The sequence below is a fragment of the Gekko japonicus genome, unplaced genomic scaffold (assembly GCF_001447785.1).
Source record: "Gekko japonicus isolate JY-2015 unplaced genomic scaffold, Gekko_japonicus_V1.1 scaffold1840, whole genome shotgun sequence".
NCBI classification, from domain to species: domain Eukaryota; kingdom Metazoa; phylum Chordata; class Lepidosauria; order Squamata; family Gekkonidae; genus Gekko; species Gekko japonicus.
The window spans coordinates 57,074-64,784 of record NW_015172610.1 but is presented as its reverse complement, the minus strand read 5'-3'; positions in this window follow the sequence as shown (position 1 = coordinate 64,784).

Below are 7,711 nucleotides of genomic sequence, written 5' to 3'. Positions count from 1 at the left end.
AACTAACCTGTAAAAAACTTACAGCTTGATCACAATTAATGACAGCCTTGAGATCTATAAGTTCTGATCTTTACAGAGGATTACTCTTCAGGGATGCTATAGGTTACCTTACATGATGCAGGGGGTTGGACTGGATGGTCTTTAGGCCCCTTCCAACTTGTACCATAATTCTATGACTGTATATTGAGCATTGTTAAGTGCCTGGGAAGTCTACAATACGGTGGGGCAGAAGTACAATTATATAGGGAAATAGATAAAACTGCATGATAGAATATATGATAATCAGCTAAAATGACCTTGAAAATTTATGCTGGTGAAATATTATTTTAAAATGTGTCTTTTCTAGTTGCCAATGGTTTGTTTCCCAAGTTCTTAATTTTATTTGTGGCTTCATCTCCCCATTCCCACCAGAGAATGGCTAAAAGGCTTAATGCACACTAGTGGAGCTGGTTAGCTGATAACAGATTTCATGTAATTTTGATTGAAGGTCCATGTTCCACTGCTCTTCAGTTTAACTAACAAATATTGGACATATTATCTGGGGCACATTTCCCTGAAGAGTGGAGTTCAACATGTACAAACAGAGTAACATATTCAATTCTACTCTTCAGGGAAATATACCCCAGATAATAAGACCGTGAAAATGTGCTTCATTACAGTGGCACAGTTTCAGCATTTCCCTCTATAATCTTGTCCATAACATTTTCTGCTGGCATACAATACTCAGTCCCAGCTATTGGTTGTTTACAGATAAGAGGACTTTATTCCTTTTAAAAGCCCAAACATCATAGGTCATTAGTAGTTTTCAACATTAGACTATTTGGGATATTGGTTGTAGGGATGAGTATGAACTGGCTGATGAACTAAAATTCATGACAAACTTTGACTGGTTTCTGGTTTACAAAGTGACATTTGAGGCAAGTCAACCACACGAACTTTCCACAAACTTTCAAGCTGTTTGTGGAAGTTTCTGCCAGTTTGTGAATGAATAAGTTTCCAGACACACTGTCAGATCAATCAAAATGTTTCCCAATCTTTAAACCAATGGGGGGGGGATTCCTACTTGGAAACACTCTGGTAAATTTCAAACTAGTTATGCCAGTTTCAAGAGGTCTCCCCTCCCTTTGCTAGCCTTCCTGTGTTCCATTCCCATTTTCTTGCACAAAGCTTGCAAAATCACCCCCCCTTGCTTGGATTTGTTGTCTGTGCTTTGAGAGCAGTCTTTATAAGCTTGCAATGCCAACGACACTGGGTTCTGCTGGGCATTCTGCACATAGTAACTTCAGGGATTCTCTGGTTTGACATTAACCCTCTTTTTGCTTGCATTGCCACAATGGCACTGGGTTCTTCTGGGCATTAGTACATTGCACTGGTTCTTCTGGGTTTGCAACCCCTCACCCCCGGCTTGAAGTTTGTTACTGTGCTTCACTTCAGTCCTGTTGAGCTGGCATTGCCATAATGGTGCTGGGTTCTGTTGGGCACTAGTACATTGCATTCGTTCCGCTGGTGGATGTACTAAAAGGAATGAATAGATTGCCCCACTGGAAAAATAGGAGAGGCTTGAAGACCCATTAGACCCAGGAATGAGGCATGCCAATTGACTTGAATGGGCTCCATTGAAATACGTTACAGCACAAAATACTTGCAATGAAAATGTGTAATGAATTTTCATTTAATGTCTCTGGGCCCAGGTAAACTGCTGTGGGACTGGAATAACAGGCCCCAGAATGGTATGATGGTACCCAGAAACAGAATGAGTTCTCTGAGACTGGAATGACAGCCCCAAAAGTGGAATACAGCCTCTGGAGTAGCAGAAGTGTTCTAGACCTGGAATGACAGCCCCCAGACTGGAATGACATCTCCTGGTAGGAGCCAAATGCCCTGGGACTAGAATAACGGTCCCCAGACTGGAATGAAGGCCCCTGGGACTAGGAGAAGTATTCTAGTACTGGAATGACAGCCCCCAGAGTGGAATGACAGCCCCTGAGAGAAGCAGTGTTCTAGAACTGGACTCCGTAAATCCAATCCTTGCCAAACTTGCAGTCATCCAGAGATCTCCTGTAAGGTTTATGTCTCTAGCATGTTGGGGGAGGTCTGTTCCATCACACACCTCACAAACTGAACCAGTTTGTTTAGCCCTTAAAAATTCATGATGGTTTGTAAACCATGCATGCCTCAAACCAAACCAAACCAACCTGCATTTTCCTGGTTTGTGCCCATCCCTAATCCGTAGGGCTCTCTCTTCTTCTTTGCAGGTCACAAGCAGAATATTTTAATTTGTATAGTTCTCTATTTTCTTGTCATGAAGAAAAATGGGGACAAATCCAAATTAAATTTTCCAATGGCAGAATGGAAATCTCCTGCCTCCCCCCTCCCACTGCAGCTCAGTGATCTCCATGAAATGCTGCTTCTGGGGAATGGCATGAGGGGGTCTGCAGCAGAAAGGGAGACTAAGCAAAAATTGCCAGTTTAATCCAGTTACAACCCACATATTCTTGTCCTTACCTTACTCTCCAGTAATCATGTTTCTGCCAGCTGCCATTCTTAGATGTTGCCATATGCTTTTAAAACCACAGTCCAAATTGAATTCATAACCCAGCTACATGAGCTTATGTTCTGGTTCTCGGTTAAATGATAGTATTTCCAAACATGTGAATTAGGAAAGCAACCCCATTGAACTAGTGAAACTACGCAGCTATTATCCACCATGTGAATTGCAATAAAGGTTTTCTCTTTCATTAGCAGTGAATATCCAAAGCTCTACAGAAATCAAGACTGTTCAAATAAACACCTCCTACACTTTGACAAAAGTGGGCAAAAATCAATACATGTATTTGAGGCTCTCATAGGAAAAAGTCACCTGTGATACCCAACTAATTATAATCTCTTTTCCACAGAGAAGGGTGGTTATGCTAAAAGTGGCTGATGAGCCCATTCCTTAGAGCTTCTTGAGCCCAGAGCAATAATAAAACAAGACAATTTTCAATGGAAATCAGCCCCTTATTGACAGCTGCTGGATGCAGTACAGCAATAATCAGCATGTTTATTAACACATTCAATCACTAGCTTCTTTAGAACCTAAATGGCTGCCATTTGGTAGCTCATACAGTGCAATCTTCTTCAATTAAGGGGACAACTATAGAGCAGTTAATTTATAGATCCAATTCCCAGTTGCCATTATGCTGTTTCAGATATTTGGCTTTGAAAAAAGTCACCAGAGTCCCAGTTCATAACATGGGGAGCTCTATCTTGGACTGAAATGCCCCACTCATAGTGGAGAAAGTACAATTATTTGTGCTCCCTCTGGAGAAAGGGGAAAATGAGGCTGAACCAAATGTGTGCCTTTGAGGGAAGGCAATTTATTCTTACAGTATTGTGTTGGCCACAGGGAATTTTTTTCTATGCTGTCTTCTCATTCCGATTTTAACTGTTGTGGGGAAATAGTATAAGAAATGGAGAGCTACAGAAGTTGAGAATAAGGAAAAGAAAGGGCATGGCATACATTAAAGCATCAGTGTTCACTTTTTCTTCTGTTGCTATGTAACTTTTATTTGGATCCTGAACTGACCTAAATTATTTGTCCTTCATAAATAGGTACCGCTTTGGTGGGAAGGTAACAGCATTCTGTGCTTCCTTGGCATTTAGTCATGCCGGCCACATGACCACGGAGAAGTCCTTGGACAACCCTGGCTCTTCGGCTTGGAAATGGAGATGAGCACCGCCCCCTAGAGTTGGATTCGACTGGCTTTCAAGCAAGGGAAACCTTTACCATTAACAGAATTTTGACAGAAAGATACAATGATGTGATTTGACAATGCTTTGAAAAATGTTTGCAATTCTAGATTAGGAAATTAATGGCTGGATTTGTAGATATTACACACTTTTCTATGCCTCTAGAACACATAATGCAGAGGAACAGAGACAAAAATGAAGTGTGTATATATAGTGTGTGGAATTCAATAAACAATCATGTTCAAGCATTCTTCATTATTATAGGCATGGAGAGTTACCCCTTCAGTTTCTTGTCACATATGACTGTAGGAAGAGAAAATGATGAAACCCTAGGCACATGGAATGTACATCCATTAGGAGACCTTAAGAATATAATAACTTAAGAAGAGGCCTGTTAGATCAGATCAGTGGTCCATCTAGTCCAGCATCCTGTCTCACACAATGGCCACCAGTTCCTCTGGAGGTCCAACAACAAGGCATAGAGGCTGAGGCTTTCCCCTAATGTTGTCTCCTGGCACTGAGATTCAGAGGCTGACTTCCTCTGAAGATGGAAGTTTTCTTTAGTCACCATGGCTAGTAGCCACTGAAAGTTTTCTTTCTTTTCTGCTGTTACCACAGCTTCTCACATTATACTGGTGACTACCACTGAAAGCCTCTGAATTTTGGAAGCAGCATGTTTAGTGGGATAATCAGTAAGTTGGCCCTCAGAAATGCTTCCTGCTCAATGTGTAGAAGCTCCCCTTCTGCCCCTTTGGATTTCAGTTTATGACTGAATGGCTTGAATATGAAGCTTCACTATTCTGTTGTTTGAGGGGAATTCTCAGTTTCTACAATGAGGAAATCGCCATGCAGGTAGAGAGTAGTTCCCCTTTACACAAGAGAACTAGAGGCCCCTTTCCCTGTGAAGTTTTAGACTGTGTTCATGTTCAGTTCATTTAGACCCAGTGTACAACTCCATAGTATTTAATTCTTACATAACCAGGGGCAGATGGATAAAGCCACATATAAACTGAGCCACATTTGCGTTTAATATAGAGCAGTGCCTCATTTTGTGAAACAGACGTAGATGCTGCCAATCAGTTTTCCCATATTCTGAGTATGAGCTATATAGCCTATTCTGATAGGCTCAGTTATTGCCAGCCCGATGATTCCTTAAAGAACAAAATAAATTTGAAACTTAAGCATTCATCAACATGAAAAGGAAAAGGTGAAAAAGGAATGTTCACTGTCCAATCATCTGTTTATTCAGTTATGCTAATTTCTTTGACCGCACTTTAGGTTATTTTCAATTAAAGAGGATCAAAAAATTATTATGGGATAAAACAATATTATCTTAACTTCCTTGAAAAATTGCAGACCTCATTTGTACTACTTCATTAGACTACTAATATTTAGCTTCATGCATACAAATCAGAGTTTAACTCCAACTTCAATCTACACCAAAAAATGTCAGGTACAGGACAGAGAGAATTGTACCCAAATCTAGATAGGGAATATTCATTTTACATAGATCAGGGAGCCTGAGGATAATGGCTTGAGCTGGAAACTGAGCCCCCGACACAGAGGGTAAGCCAAGGGTATTGCATTGTTGATCAGGCAAGGGTAGTGTTGAAGTAAGGTGACTCTGCATGCCTGGACACTGGGCAGCACTATATTGCTCTGGATGTATGTATATGTTATCTTCTTAATGTCTTTCTTTGTCTAACCTAGGAGCTTCTCTCTGACTTCTCCTTTTCTTGCTGTGCTCCTTATGTTCTTTCTTTCCTTGTGGACCTGCGAGGTGTAGGACGCATCTACAGGTCTCTCCTGTAGAGCCATGCCATCATACCTGTACACATATGCTACCAGATTAGTCGGCCATTTGTAATTGTTGGAAAAATTGGCAAAATAGTTAAATATTCAGAGATTGCAATGGATCTTTGTTTCACTGGAGAGGAGGTATTTTCTTCTGTGTGACTGATTTCACACTAACCTTTGTCCCGGGCTCGCTCCTCCTTTCCCTCCGCTTCTTCTATTCAATTTCACACCATTTGTCCCATGGCCGCCTTTTGACCTGCAGCTTCCTCTGTTTTGCTCCAACCCAGCTCGATCTTTGATTTGCCAGAAGTTTCCTGTTGCTGTGCAGAGAAAAAGTGGGAGGGGGAAGGGGAGGGATTAAGAGAGCGAAGACAGGGGAGTGGGAGGAGGGAGGATGCAGGAAGCTACAGGAAACCTCACCAAGGAAATCAAACTCCGGGAGCAGATTGAAAACAGCCATGTGCCAAGAACTCTAATGTGAAATCAGTTTAAACAGCCCGGGGCAAACTGCCCCACCAGTAAACAGTGGTAAGTAACATGTGCGAAATCGGCCTGTAAAAATCTTTATTTCTAAGGGAAGAGTTCACAGGAAATCTACAAAACAACAGACACCTAAGGCTACATTTTTACATTTTGACCACACAGTCTACAACAATGGAGATTCTTTTTCCTCTTGACCCCTAGAAGGAAATCACCTGAATACATTAACCGATTATTGTGAGTAAACAGACTTCAGTTTCATGGGCTTTATTTCCATTGGCTCTGTGCCAGGTTTCCTTCCAGGTCAGTCTAAACAATAGCACAGAAGGGGGAGAGGAACACTTCCAGTACAGTGTGTGACAGACAGCTTACAGTAACTCCCATGCTGTCCGATCTCCCTTCGCACCTTTTGGATCCCTCCCCTGGTGAGGGATGGGCTCCACTGGTTCTCCTGGAGAGAGAACCAGCACAGAGGGCTTGTTTCAACCCCTCCTGCACTTGGCAATGTGTGGGGGGGTGATCATTACCACCCTGAAGCAGGAGCATCGGGAGGATTACAGCATGGCTTCCATGTCTGTAACTAGCTGCAGCCTTCTATTTTTTAAAAAAACTTTGTTTGGAATACAATACTACAGCAACCCTTCCCGAACTCATATAATATTGTGAGTTGTGAGTATGCTTGGTTTCAATTGTACTCTTTACAAACCTATCCTGTATTTCTGTACCCAAAAATGGTGAAGATTAGTGGCCAGAGAAGGAATGAGGGAGATATTAGTAAGAAAGTGGTTTTTTTCTTTTGTGGGGTTAAAAACTTTGTGGGAAAGGACTTACAACCATGTATGAGACCTCAGATTGTTGCTAAAAACTGAGTTATTCTAATTGAAATTAACCATGTAATTAAAATGGCGCTGACGGATGAATTGGAGGAAGAGCAGATTGATGATAATATGCAAGTGGGAGAATTAACTGTGGAACAATTTTTGAAGTTATTGAGAGATGGAATACAAAAAGGTTTTGAGATTGCTTGTGCCAATTTATCAGAAAAACCGCAGAGTGTACAGCCGGCTATGGATAATGAGGAGGAATTGGTGCAGGAAACACAGAGTGCTGTGGAACAACAGGCTTGTTGTGTTAAGGAGTCACCTGTTGATATCCAACCTGCAGTAACTATAGAAGTGAAAAATAAAACTATGAGAAAGGCCAATGTAAAGACAAAGCTACTAAAAGGAAAGTGCAAAGAATTTCTGGCAGAGAAGGAAGAAAATGGAAAAAAAATGAGACCAAAACGAAGTGACTGGAAATTTAAGACTGAAAATAAAAGATGGGATATAGTGAGACTGAAACATAGAGAGAAAGAGTTCACAAGTAAACTGGAGTACATACAAAGGAAAAGGACATGTGGACTCACTGATGCTAAAAAATAAATTACAGATCCACAGGAAAAAAGTCAAGCTGTACAAAGGATGGGTTGCTACTTTTGCCAACTTCTGCCTAACTGGAAAATTGAAGTTATGGTTCCTGTTCTAATGGGATATTGATGATTACTCACTAAGGGTTTTTCCCCTCTCTTTTCTTTCTTTATTACTTCCCCCCCTCCTTTTTCTTTTTTCTTTTTTCTCTTTTTCTTTCTCCTTTTTTCTCCTTTTTTGATTGTTTATAAGTTGATTTTGTATAAATAAGAACTATAGAGACAGGTGTCTTT